The 14,523-nt window shown below is 50.0% G+C and overlaps 1 protein-coding gene across 1 annotated transcript in view; it reads left to right on the top strand.

Annotated features, from left to right (window-relative positions):
* Positions 1 to 14,523, top strand: part of LGR6 (leucine rich repeat containing G protein-coupled receptor 6) — a 174,030-nt gene that overhangs the window by 124,891 nt on the left and 34,616 nt on the right. The window lies entirely within an intron of this gene.

The following is a 14,523-nucleotide window of genomic DNA, read 5'->3' as shown; positions in this document are numbered from 1 at the left end:
TGGGTGTTCCTCAAGTGGAGCCACCTCCATGTCAATCCTTAGCACCCACCTGTCTGCTGACCAAAGCTGGGCAAGCTCTGGGGCTAAAAACTGCCAAACTTTTGCTTGCACTGTCCCAGCCAAGCTGCTAGACCTGCATCTACCTTCCAGCTCTCAGCTCCTGTGCATGTGGAGACGATTACAGTCTCCACATTTATCCTTTAACTCAAATTATTATTACATTCTGTTGTACATTAGCACTTCATTTTCTTGGCTTGTGGAGGCCAAACCATACTCTCAGTTACCCCGTGGGTGTTACCTCCTGGAAGGCAGCAGGATGGTAAGGGTTGGTGAAGACAGAAATTTCTCCAGGGTTCCTAAAATGAGTATTTGTGGCCAGATGCTGATTATAAACCAGGCACAATAGTTGAAGAACTGTAATATTTGAATGGAAAACATTGTTTCAGGTTTTTCAGAAGAGCCTGGGAAGTTTTAGGTGCACAAACCTCTGTCTCCCTAAGGGAAATATTTCTTCTCATATTCAGCTAGACAGGAAAACTTCTATTTTTATTAAATGCCAAAACCCTGAGAGAAGCAGCAGGCACTGCCCCGTGCAGGTCTCAGCAATGTGTGAGCTGCATAAGTACATCCACACTGCTCACCTGCTCCAAGTCCCAGCATTTCTGCAAAAATAGATCCCAGAGGAGCATCTTTGCTCTTGGAGAGGGCTTGGCCCTGATATTTCAGGAGGGCAGCAAATCTAGAAAGAGGTGAAGCCAGATGAATTACTTCACATTTCCCTTGCACTGACCTGCAGCTCCTGTGCACAAGTCAGCTCTGCCAAGCGCACAGCAAGAGCAGCTCTGCGCTCTCCTCACTGATGGGGGACAGGCAGATGTGCAGCACCCACCAGGCCTCAATGAGTCAAATACCAGCATGAAACTGGAGAAAGCAGCTCCAAGAGAATTTTCTCTGTCAGGGCAAGACCTGGCTGCTCCCCAGCCGCCCCTCCAGCCTTCTCTTTCTGGGAAGAAGAGCTGGCAGGTAGGCTGGAAGCAGCTCAGAGCCTGGGCCAGGTTCCAAAGGGGTTTCGAAACAGCCCTGTAAAGCAGTGAGATTCCCTCTGCAGCTCCCACCAGCCTGAGAGATGGCACAGAACAGCCCTGCAGGTTTTGGGAAGAAGCCCCAGGAAGCAGGGATTTGATGGTCAGAGTGGGAGAAGCTTGGCATTTTTTAGCCCTTTCCCAAAGACATGGAGTAAAAGGGAGTGTAAATATCCTGATGTGACACATTCTTCCTGTAGCCCCTTTGGGTAACAGACTCATGGTATCCTCCACACAAGGTATAAGGTGAGGGGATGCTCACAGGAAATGCAGGGAGGAGACAGCACTGCCCTGCTGGGCATGGAGACCCAAAACACCAAGGGAAGGACATCCATCACCCCCTGGCATGGCTAGAGGTGGCCAAGGTGAATGTCTGGACCATGGCAAATGGCCTGGCACAGAGGGATGAGGATATCCTGAGAGGATGAGGTATGGGGAGGTGAAATGAAAAAGACTCAAGAGAAGCACCATCTCTTGCAAAAAGTAGGTGCAAGGCATGCCAAGAGCTGAGACTGCAGACCCAGTGCTCTTTGCATTGCTTCCCTGTTCCAGATCTCCCCTGTCAGTCCTGCCTCATGGTGTATCCTCCTTTGGGATGTTTAACTCCTGCTGTAAAACATCTGGCAGCATCACCTGTTTCTGCCATTTGGATGGAAAGATCTTGACTTCTACATTTCCTGATTGTCTTAGACTTATCTCTCAGTCTTTAACAAAGCAGCAAGAAGGGCAAGGGGTTTAGACATCTTCTAGTGAGAGGTGTCCCTACCCACAGCAGGGGCTTGAAGAGAGATGATCTTTAAAATCCCTTCCAAACCAAACCATCCCATGATTCTGTGATGAGATTTGTTGTGTGTCATAAGCCTGGTGAGTAGAAGTATTATGGGAAAGCTGACGGAAGGAGCAGTTCAGCTGCAGCCAGGAGCATCCCTGCAATGGCAGAGATGGTTTTTGGGACCACCAGACCTTGTGCTCAGGGCTGGGGCAGAGCTAGGGAGAGTGTGGCTGTGGTTTCAGAGGAATAGCCAAAGGCCTGCATGGTGCTTCCCCTCTGCTCTGGGAGGAAAGGATTTCTCATGACGTGAGAAATCTCATGATATCTCATGAGGGCATGGATCCCTGTGACATCAATTTCCACAGAGAGTCTGGTCTCATGCCCAGGTTTCCTCCTTACCACCTTCAGCTGGAAAGCTGAGCAGTGTCCTAAGGACCCTGAGCTTTGCTATTAGTCTGAGCACAGTCCAAAGGCTGATGAACAATTGCCTCACCCTCTCAGGATACCCTCACCTCACAGTGCTCAACTTTGGCCTCATTAGGCAGATTGTGATAACACTGAGTTTATCCCTCTGTGTCCCCAAAATATGAATATTTCATGGATCACAGCTGAAGGGGAATGAGTGAAGCCCCCCTGCATGACCAAGCTCCAGGTCACTGCTCTGTGCAGAGGGATGGGAGGGGAAGCTGACCTGAACCTATGCAACCACAGGTGTTTGTGTGTGTGCGTCCCTCAGAGCTGGCCCCAAATTCCATCTCCAAACAGCAGCACACACACCATCATTCAGCATTGCCCCCTTCCCTGCTATCAGGCAGCCCTCAGCCCTCAGTGTCCCCATGGCAGAGCAGAGCACACCCCAGAGAGCAAGTGGAGAGTGCAGCTGGAAGGGGACAGAGGCTCCTCAGGGATCTTCCCAAACCCTCCACCAAAGCAGTTGTGGAAGCGACACATTGGAGATCCCATCCCAGTGGCATTTTCAATGAATCACTTCCACAACTGCCTTGGTGGAGGATTTGGGAAGATCCGTGGGATGGCCCTGGGACGGGATCTCTCCTTTGAAGAAAAGAAGGAAGCTTTTTTTCTCCCATCAGGCTGTTTTGTCCAGGCAGGGAGAGGGGTGGTGGTGGCCCTGGTGGCTGACTGTCACACACTCACACAGCAGGAAGCCTGATGAGGATGAGAGTCCCTGGGGCTCTGGTACAAGGCAGGAGGGCAGCAGCAGTGGCTCTGGCAGGTCTGTGGCTCAGCTGGGCTGGCAGTGCCAGGCAGCACCCTGGCAAGGCATGTGCAGGGTCCCCACCACAAAATCCACCTCACATTCTGTAGGAGCAACGGGGGTAGGATTGTGGGGATGGATGGAGACGAGAGATCTCTGAAGCCAGGGCTTGGAACTTGGGGTTTATTGCAAAGGGCCTGGGTGCAGGGCCCTGCTGGGAGCTGCCAGCCACAGCTGGAGCAGGCCCCAAAGAGAAGCCCCAAAGAGGGAGAGAGGGAGTGAAGAATAAGAGGACAAAGTTCCCATTACAATACAATAAATCTTCTTCTGTGCTGAATATTCTAATTCTCACTAACCAATCTAGTACAACATACAAATCCTATAGCATTTGCATACAGCCTATAAGAATCATTACATCACCATACTGTGTTACATTTTAAACTCTAAAAACTCCTCTTTTCACCCCTTCTGCCAAGCCAGCAGGGTCTGCTCTGACCCTTGGGCCTGTCTGCAAGCAGAGGGTGTTGTTCCATCAAAAGAGGATCACCTTCAGCCAGCCACACCATTGTTTTCCAGTTGTTCAGTAACTGAGGTATCTCAAAGCTTGCTTTTGTTTCAATCTCACTTATAGTTTCCATATTCTCCAAATCTTTTGCCAGGCAATCATATTTATAAGGCTTTCCTGTTTCATCTTCCCCAACAACATTCCCCAACACCTGCTCAGAGCTCTGTCTGGAGCTGCTGAGACAAAGGGAAAATGCACAATAAGAGCTGTGGCCCTGCCATGGGCCCTGTCATGGACACGGCCGGGTCCCAGGGAGCAAGGACAGGGCCAGGGCTCGCCTGCCTTGGCACACTCACACAGCCAGCCCCTGGTGCTGGCAGAGAGCAGAAGCCTGTCCTGGCAGTGTCCTGCCTTCCCAGCCAGCCCCAGCAGGGCCAAGGCGACTCCTGGGGCACAAGCAGGGCTGGGGAATGAATGGCTGCTCCCCAGGACCAGCTCGGAGTGCTGGAGGCCTCCGGGCTGCAGCCAAAATAGGAACAATCTGCCCCAGAAGTGCTGCTCCTCTGGGAAATCTCCAGCCGGTCTCTGCCATGGACGTGCTCAGGGAGGCCACGCAGCCCTGCCCATCCCCTCCACCTGAGATGACCCTGCTGTTTCCTCTCTGCCTGGATTCTCCCTCCCCCTCTGCATCCCTGCCAGCTCCTCCACCCATCACACAAAGGAGATAAATCACTTGGAAAGAGCAAATCTGCATTCATTTAAAAACCTTTTAATTTATTTTTAAAAAATAGCACTAATAAATTAGAAACGTCTCCCAGAAGGGCTGAATCCAAAACCCTCTGGCTCCAGGCACTTTATCTGCCTAACCTTGCCTCACAGGAAATGCCCTTACCACAGCACCCATCCCATTATCTGGGTAATTAGTCGAGTCTGTAAATGCAGAGCAGAGCTGGAACCTACCAACTCCTCTGGAGAGCTGGATTTTCTATTAAAAAAAAAAAAGAAAGTAAGAAAATTAATATAAAGTACACCTTGGGCAATGAAGGCAGGAAGAAGGAAATGGGAAATATCTCCAGCACAGCTCATACAAGGGTTCTTTAACACTTTAAGGGCCAGGCAGGCTTTGCTGTTCTCCCAGAAAACTGTCTGTCAAATGGTACCTTGCTCCTCAAGTGGATTTCTCTCCATCAGCATGTTTAATTTGAAGCCTTTTGTGGAGTCTCTTGATGTTAATGCCAAATCTGTACAATTCCTAAAGCAGCTGATGGATCTGACCCCTCAAGGACACCCTGTTTGCTGCACTGAGCTTCTCTGGTACTTCCTCAGCATCCTGATGCTCCAGTGTCACCATGGGTCCCCTGGCAGCTCACCAGAGCTTGCTTGTGTGATCCCAAGCTGCCCTGCCAGAGGATGGGAGGGACTTCAGGAGAGGCTCAGTGTCTTGGTTTGAAAAGCCAGGTGTCTGCTAAGGAGGGCAGGAGCCTCTCCTGAAATGGAGAATGCAAACCCCCTCCCTCCAAATTATAATTTTTGAAAATAAGGGGCTCTCAGGCAAAAATATGGAAGCAAGAATAACAGTTCTTTATTAGGGGGAAAAAACATAGAAATGCAGTAATATAAAACAACAGTAACAAAGTCAGAAATAGGCCCTGCCCCCCTGTGTGTCAGGGGGTGGCACAGCCCCATCCCATGGGGGCTCAGCCCTCCTGCAGTGCCAGCTGTGCTGCTGCTGGAGCAGGGATCCTGCACAAGGGGGGAGTTTTCCTCTGCAGCTCCAGGGCTGCTGCAGATGGGCCTGGGCTCCCTCTGGCAATGCAGGGCAGCAGAAAGCTGCTCCTCTGGCAATGCAGTGGGCAAAGGCTGCTGTGCTGTGCCAGGCTCAGATTGGATCCAGGTAGGAATGCTTGGCTCCTCCCCTGGGCAGAGCATCTCCCCATGGGATGCTGGAATTGGATCAGCCCTGCAGGGACACTCACTGGCCATGGACAGCAGAGATCTCCTGGAGGGAGGATTGGCTGTGGGAGAGATAAAGAAAACTGCCCCATGGACAGCAGAGAACTGCCCCAGCTCTGACAGATGGGGATAGAATGCACACCCCCAGCCACATCTTGCAACCTAAGGCACTCAGGTACCCAGACTGAGGGGACAGGGAAAGGAAGGGGACATGTGGCTTTTTGGAAAGAGGGCCACAGCTCAGGGCCCTGGCTGCACAGGTCCCTGTGCCCAGCCTAAGAACAGAGCTGTAAAGCTCCCTGACTGCTCTGATCACTGTGTAAGTGGAAAGTGACTTTTCCAAACAGTGAGAGTCACCTATAAAACTGAACTGGCAAACACACCTGGCACTGACTGGGTGTCTCCTTGAGCCCTCCTGTGTGCATCTGTGTGCTGTGCTGCAGCTTCTCCCCCTAAGGCAGGAGCCTGGACTACAGGAATGTGCCCTCCCTGGTGCAGCTCAGCTCTGAACCTGTTGGTGCCTTGTAACCACGCTGAGCTTTGGTAGAACACAAGCCCAGTCAGACACGATATTTTGCAGGTTTACAAAGAAAAAAAGGGAGAAAGTGAAGGCAGTTCAGGTGAAAAGGTGGTTCTGGAGGTGCTGTACTTTTCTATGGCTCTGCTGTAAGGCTCATCTCCATTGCAGGACTCTCCCTGTTCTCCCTTTGCCCACCAGACCCTCACACCCTCTCCTGCTTCTGGCCAGCTCTCCAGCCTGCCTTCTCCTGCCACTGTTCTTGCAATGACCAGCAGCACTGGGGCTCTCCAACTCCAGCCTCTGAGTCTGCACACATGCTGTGACCCATCCTCAGCTCCTCTGCTCTTTGGGCTTCCTTTTGCCCAAAGCCTTTTCCTGTTGCCAGAGCCTTTCCTGGAGCAGCTGTCCATGCCTCTTCCTCCTGAGGTGTGTGCTGTGAAGTGATGCCTGTGCAGGCAGCAGAAGGGCAGCAGAGGCAGCTGGGGGCACGTTTCCCCCATGGATGTGCTGATGCACAGGAGTTCTGCTTCCATCCCACGCTCCCTCCTGCCAGCAGCAGAGCTCCAGGGGCTGATCCCCAGCCATTTGTGCACTTTGGGGAGCAGGTATAAATCCCCAGCTTCTTTCCTGCAGTTGGGGAATGCTCTGCTGTAGTCCAGGCTTCCTTGAGCTTTGCCTTCCTCTCCTTCCCCTCCTCCCTGCCTGCCTCCTGAGCCATCAGCTCGTGGGTGTTTCTGTGTGTCCCAGCACCCAGAAACGAGGTCCCTTTGTGTCTGAATGTGCATGGCAGAGTGTTAATACATCAAACATTTATCCACCACCTCTGTCAGTCAGAGAGCAGACAGGAGTCCTGGGTGGAGCAGCCACACACTGGACACTGCTGGGATGTTCAGTGGGGGTCAGAGCTGCACTGGGAGGGACTGGTGGCTGCAGGGGTGCAAGGCACAACCCATAGACAGTCAGCAATGGACCATCAGAGCCACAGAAACCCTGTAAAGTGCTGCAGCACCCTGTCAGTGAGAGGCTGAGACGTTTCCAGGCCAGCAGAATGAATCCTCGTTCAGAGATTGCTGCTTGCTCCTGGCAGGAATCAAGTACCCCAAGTACCTGACAACCTTCCCTCAGTGGGCAGCCCATCTCTGCTCCTTTGGGACACACATGCACTTCTCAAGTTCCATCATAACCTGGTTTCTCCTTATAACTGGCAAAAAAAGAAAAAAGGGGTTTTCTAGGGCATGATTAATGTCCCAGTGAAAACACTGACCCTAGCAGATGAATCCCATGGCGGGGTCTTACCTCTCTGTGGTGCATGTGGACACCCCCCTCTTCCTTAGGGAATGGGGACATTGTCTGGAGCCAGACAAGTGCTCTGGGTCCTTCCACATCCCCCTTGCCTCCTCTCACTTCTTACAGCACTGGCAGCATCTCATCCCCCAGACCAAGCTGGGCATAGTGGATATTTTTATTCTCGAAGACGGGGAGAGAATGATGCATTTGACTTTATTTTATTAGAAGGCAAATTAATTACTTTATTATAGTATATTATTTTATATTATATTACACTATGTTATATCTAAATCGAATTTGCTAAGCACTCAACTCTGCACACAACTGTACAGAATTTCGTGTCTGTCAGCCAACAGTCCTGACACACACACACACCTGGTCCTGATAGGCCAAGGAAACAAAACGCTATTACTTTGGGTAAACAATTTTTATATTGCATTTTAGTTTTGCATAAAGACAGGCATAGCAAATGAGACAAGAATTGTTATGATCATTCTCTGAGGGTCAGAGAATGTGAATCTCAGAAATGTTCTTGGGAGTATCGCTTTGCTTTTCTCTGTGAGGAGAAACATGGCTACACAAGGGCACACACACACTGTTGCCACCTGTGGTAATCACATATCCTCTGAACAGAGAGAGACATAGATCTCTCCCAGGATTTTCCTGGGAAGCTGTGAAAAGCTGTAAGAAAGTTCAGAGAAGAGAAAAATAAACAATTCTTATCTCCACTTGCTGCGCCTGTTGTTGTGCACATGTGGAATGTGTTATAGAAATTGTTTAGCAAAGAGTAGTTTCTTAATTAGACACTAGATAGTGTTTAGATTAATTGACCAATTAAGTTAAAGTTAAGTTACAGGCAGTCTGTAAGAGTTACGAGTTTCTTAATAGTATAGTATAGTATAGTATAGTATAGTATAGTATAGTATAGTATAGGATAGTATAGAATAGTATAATATAGAAGAATAAAGCAATTATTCAGCCTTTTGCAATCACAAAGTCAATGCTAATTATTCCCCATTCAGGGGACCATTGCCATGATAGCCACTGCCAGGAGAGTGGGCTTTGGGCTGGTGCTACACAACATCGAGTGTTGCAAGCATTCAAAAAACCACTTGTGGTGCTTAGGGACAGTTCTAGTGTGGGGTTAATGCTTGGACCCAATGATCTTGGCTTTTCTAACCTTAATGAATCTGTGATCCCATAAAATATGGCACCAGATTGTGCAGTTATTTTTCATATTTGAACTGATCTGGCAAGCCATGACTGGGTGTATGGAGTCTGGGTAAAGCTGTCTGCTCAGCTCTGGGCAAGAGGTCAAACTACATGGTCACCATGGCCCCCTTGGGCTTCCAGACTACCAATTAAATCATTTCCAGTGCTTGATTTGCCCACAGTAACCAGCACAACTAGCAGAGGCAGTAATTACATTTATTGGCAGCTTGATGAGGTGCCAGCTCAGGACAGGTGGAAAATGCAGGTCCTCAGAGGAGGCTGCACAAAGTCCCCTCCAGGTACCATGGTAACATCTCCAACCCCACTGGGACTGAAATAGTCAGCAAATGTCCCATCTCCAGTTTCTAATCTCACTTCATCTTCAGGTTTATTAGCTGCAAATTTGTGGTGTTTTGTGGCTTATGGAAGAATTTATAGTACTATATAATTTTTTTTTTTGGCTTCCTGTGTGGAACCACTAATAGTCCCTAACAGGCAGAAAATTGACCTGAGACTCTTTCCCCTCCTTCTCTCCTTTTGGGATGACTGAAGATATTAATAGTTCCAGGCTGCTTGCTGTCAGCTTCAAATCACCCTGGCAGTTAAAGCCCAAAATAACTGGGCCTTTGATGTCAACTTACTTTTATTTCTAAATAAACAACAGTGTTGGTTAAGATCTTCCAAATATGAAGCTATAGGCTCCCTCTAGCAATAAAAACAATGGAAAGCCAGCCAGTTCACTGTCTTGGGCAGACTGGGTGACCTTTCAGAGGCTTTCATCTCAAGTAGAAGAACAGACAAGGCTCTTCCTGCCATCCCACTGCCATGCTAGAGCTGGTAGCTTTGAGCCTAGCTCAGGAAAGGGATTATTCATAGCCATTGCTCTTGCACATCAGTTCTGAACCCCTTGTCTGACTGATTTCACTTTCAAAAGCCCTTGATAATGGGGAAAACTCCTTTATGTCATGCTTAATTATTTTTAATTTATTTTTGTTGTTGTGAGGCTTCGCTATTACTTGGTATAGCCATGGCCATGGTGTGTTGCCATCCTTCCACCAAGGAATGCTGCCCTTGATTTCCTTTGTGCCAAAAAGGACAGCACTCCTGTCCTTTTAAAAAAAAAGGAGGAGAGAAAAAAAATCCTTGTGTTCCTTCCCTGAGTAAACAGCAGAATTCAGGGATTAATTTGGGGCTGGAGGGTCCTTTCCCTCGGTTGCTTTTTCTCCCTGATTTCTAATTTTGTTCCTGGGTTCTTTGGGAGAGCAGGAGCTCCTTGTGGCATGGGAAAGGGATATTTGAGCTGATCCAGGGGAAGATTCCTGGTGTTTTGGATAAGAAATGGATGAAATCAAAGTGCTGGGGAGGGAAGGGTTGTCCTTTAATCATTCCTTTAATTATTCCAGGGAGACAATGCCTGTGCTGAGGAATTTTCCTATTCCCTGGGATAGGAATGAGGGAGAAGTAAAAGGAAATTTCTGTGCTGAGTTATTAAGGATGAACAACAACCAATGAGCTTGTTCATGTGGGAAACCCCACAGGTCACACACAAAGTGACAGGAGAGCCAACAGGAGTCCTGGGGGGAACAGCCACACTCTGGACACTGCTGGGACTTTCAGTGGAGATCAGAGCTGCACTGGGAGGGACTGGTCAGACCCCAGGGCTGGGGCAGCACTGCCAGGTCCAGCTCCCTTGGGCCAAGAGCCCTCCTGGGCCACCCCAGCCTGTGCCACAGCAGTGCAGTGGGAACAGTGAAGTGGCTTTTTGCAGCTTTCCCTGCTTCATCCCAAATCTGGAAGCAGTGAGAAGGCGGCAGAGTGTGGAGCTGGGGAAGCAAAGCATTGCCCAAGTACCTCAGGGAAGGCAGGGAGAGGAAGGGAACCCTTCAAGGTTCAACCCTTCCTACATCCACCAGCTCCTAGAGAGGGTTTGTGATTGGTGGGCAGTTCCCTGATGCTCAGGAGAGGAAATTTCATTGCCACTGGAGTAAAAAAGCAAAATCATCCCTGACCCACTGAGCTGTGAGTCCTTCCAATCTGAGTCCTGGGGAAGAAGCTCTGGAGAACCACCAGCAGGAACATGGGCTGGGCCAAATTCCCCATTGGCAGCAGGCAGAGAGGAGATGTCTGGGCCAGATGGAGCCTGACAGCACCTGTGGAAACACCTGAGGACTGGATTTCACCACATGAACAGAAACTTCCCCATGGACAGGAGCACCCTGGTGGAGGTTGAATGCTGTTTCTGGGCCATTGCTTGGACTAGAGCCCAGCTCCAGTTCTGTGAAAGAAGAAGGGACATATTGCAAATCAATGGCAACTCCAACATTGATGAGGGAGAGAGAATGTCCATCTGACTCCATGGATATCAGAAGGCTAATTAATTACTTTATTACACTGTATTATTCTATACATGTAAAACTGAATCTGCCAAGCACTCAACCCTGCACACAGCTGCACACCCTGCACTGAATCTCATGACTGTCCCAACACACACACACACCTGGCTCTGACAGGCCAAGGAAACAAAACATCATCATTTTGGGTAAACAATCTCCATATTGCATTCTGCTTTTGCACAAACACAGGCACAGCAAATGATAAGAATTGTGTTTTCTTTCTCTGAGGTTCAGAGAATGTCAATCCCAGAAATATTCTTGGGATTACATTTCTCTGTGAAGAGAACTGTGGGGCTACAGGGACAGGGGAATTTTTTCACATCATGGTTTGGGTCTGGGCTTTGGGAAGAGTGGCCCCACTGCAGGGAAGAGATGGCACCTGAGGGCCATCCTGAGTGCTGGTTTCTCCCAGCCCCCTCCATCCAGCTGAGCCCCATGAACTGGGCAGAGCTGGGCCGGGAGCTGCCCTGGGGACACGTCAGGGTGAGAGCAGCACATGATCCAGAGCTGCCACCTGTGAGCAGCACCCAGGGACCTGCTCCCCACAGCAGCTGGGCTCTTTCCAGGAGGGAGGCTCACCTCCCCAAACCCAGGAAGCCAGGCAGGAGCGAGCACAGGCATTGTCTCCTCTGAACAGAACAGAACAGAACGGGGTCGCTGGCAGCCGTGGTGCAGCAGCAGGACTACACCTGGTTGCATTTCCACTTTTCCAACAAGCCCAGTGGCTGCCAGCATTCCAAGACGGGCTTTTACCCAGCAGGAGCTGCTGAACACAATGAATGCTCTTTGTATGTGTCAAGTGCAGAGGGGAGGGAGGCCCCAGGATGCTGCCAGGGCTGGGAGCGCTGTGTGTTCGCTCAGGAAGAGCTGGTCCTGCACGTACTTGTTCACATGGGGAGGTACAAACAGAACCTTCATCTGCTGATGAAAGACCAGCCTGCCTGGAAGAGGTGCAGGCTGGAAACACATTTTTAAAGACAGGAGCAAATATTACAGCACGATGAATTATTCCCTGTAAATAATACCGGTTGCAGATCTAAGATCCCTTGTTCTGTTAGTGAATCACAGGTGAGCCAAGGCTCCTCTCTGCTGGGCAATATTTTCCATCTGTTGGCGGCTCACAGAAACAGCACTGTCCCATCACAGGAAGCCTCCACAGTGGCAGTGACACTGCAGTGGTGGGCTGAATGTCGCTCAGGGCTGGGGCTCACAGAGCCTCCTCTCCAAGGACCATCCCTTGGCATCACACAGGCTCATCCCAGCCCCAGTTTGTGGTGCAGGGGAGGGAAGTGGCACAGGCAGACACCCAGCCTTGAATGACCTCTGCAGCTCTGTGGAATCTCCTTCTGATTTCAGGGAGTCACTGCAGGGTGAAATTTTTAAAGGTATTATGCACCTTATGTGTATAACTTGGGGCTGTCAGTTGACTTAGGCTGCTAATGCCTCTGATTTCAGCCATTGCAGGGATCTGGAGGTTAATCAGATTTGACTGGTGCTTTGAAAATGCGCAGTGGGGTCCTGCCTGCACTTCCCATTGCTTGTTCACTTGGGAAATCCACTCCTGTATCTTCCCGAGCAGCAGAGATGTGTCATTACCAGTCCTGCCCCTGGTAACCAAGCCTGTGCAGTGAGAGCCCTCAGCCAGGCCCTGATGGAACCTGGCAGTGCCATCTACAGACACTGGCCAAGAGCACCCAAGCAGCTGATAGGGAGCTACAAGGCAAGAGTGAGGCTATCAGCAGTCATGTGTTGGGCTATTTATCCTTGAACAGATCAATTTGGGCTCAAGCAGGGAAGTCTGAGGAAAAGCACTGATCTGCTTGGAGAAGGATGAGAAGAGAGTCTGCCAGAGCTCTCCTGCCTAATAGATGTGAGGACGGGACACCACTCCTGTTGCGCTGCTGGGCCCTGGGACAGGCACAGCAGCTTCTGGTGTGACCCTGCCACCACTCTGCAGGGCCGGCACTGGGCAGGCAGAGCTCAGGGTCTCACTGCCAGCCCTGTGCTCTTCCCCTGCTGAGTGCCAGCACTGCCAACTATCAGACAGCATGAACCCTTCCTGGGTCCTGAAGGAGCAGATTCATCAGCTCAAATCTCTGCACAGAGTACCTGCATCCAGATCCCTGTGTAATAACTGGAGGAGGGAATGCTGCCCTCAGTGTCAGGGGACAAACCCTGCCACACCAGGACCTGCCACAGCACCTGGGCTTCTCAGGGAATCCAGCAGCAGGGTCCGGTGTGGACCTTGTCAGAGCTAAACCTGACAAAATCCGCCCACAACAACCTCATTCCATATTTTTCTCTTGGGTTTGTGCCCTATCTTGTAATTCTGTGATAAGCATTCCCTAAGACATAAATCATATAAACTGGAAGTCCTGGAAGGACCTATTTGGAGAGACTCTCTGGGTTGATTTCCTGTGTAAACACCTCCAGGGCAAAGCTGAGCTGGTGCCATGGAGTCGTTCCCAAGAGGGGCACAGGTAGTGAGAGAAGATGTAAGAGACAAGGGGGCCAAGAGAGATCATAACATAATGACCAAGCCTGGGCCAGAGGATGAGAATTACAGGGTAATTGGGCAGCAGCCCATTGCTGTGTAAATGCTCAGTTATTTCTGTTCCATAAACCACAATCCAGGTTACATGGTAATTACTTTGAGGTTCATTAAGTGTAATTATACAGTAATCTCCAGGAGCCAGTAATCATGTTCCAAAGTATCTACCACTTAAAGCTTGGTGAGTGTCATGCAGGTAGGAAGCAGACTCATGGCTTTCAGACTTCAGTGAATTGCAAAGTGGGATGGCCAGGACAGGGCCAAATGTTACTGTGACAGCTGCAATTGCCTTCCAAGGAGAAAGTTTGGCATGTTAGAGAAATGCTGCACACCCAAAGCCCAGACAGTCTCCATGGGCACCGTCCAGCCAACAACAGGATCGGTGCCTTTGAAGGGCTGCTCCTCCCAGGTTGCCAGCAGTGCCCCAAAAGTCAAATAAATCCTTTTCCAGAGGTTAAGCCCATCCTTGGAGAATAAACACAACTCTTGAGATTTCATTCAGACTCAGATGTCTCTTTTAGTTGCCAAGTCAGGGTGGGTAAATTCTACACTTGTCATTACAATCAACATAGTATATTTTATTTATTTTACTACACAGCAAATTAGACAATGCTCAACAGTGTCAGTCCTTCTTGCACATCACTTCCAGCTTTGGCTCATAGATTTCAATGTGGGGTTGGCTCCAACCATCAGAAGAAGACCTAAGTGCTCCCACAGACTCCTGTTCCCACTGTTCCCAGTCACAGCATGTCCCAGTGGCAGGGAGACCCAGTGTCCCCAAGAGGGGGAATGAGGAACGTCCCCACTGAGGGAGTTGTCCCTGATCCCCTCTGCACCACAGAGAAGCCCTTCATGGGCCCCACACAACTGACACTGCTCATGTTTGTTGTCCTTCAAAGAACCATATTTTGACCTAGAAAGGCAAGAAAAATGACTCAGAGCCAAAGGCCCGGGGCTGAGCTCCTGGGAGAAGGGGCCAGGGCCCTCAGGAGATGGGGAGCAGCTCCACTGCCCAGTGCTGGGCACGGGGCA

This window comes from Geospiza fortis, unplaced genomic scaffold (assembly GCF_000277835.1).
Source record: "Geospiza fortis unplaced genomic scaffold, GeoFor_1.0 scaffold26, whole genome shotgun sequence".
In the NCBI taxonomy this organism is placed as follows: domain Eukaryota; kingdom Metazoa; phylum Chordata; class Aves; order Passeriformes; family Thraupidae; genus Geospiza; species Geospiza fortis.
The sequence above is the reverse complement of the archived record's forward strand: the minus strand, read 5'-3'. Positions and strand labels throughout refer to the sequence as shown.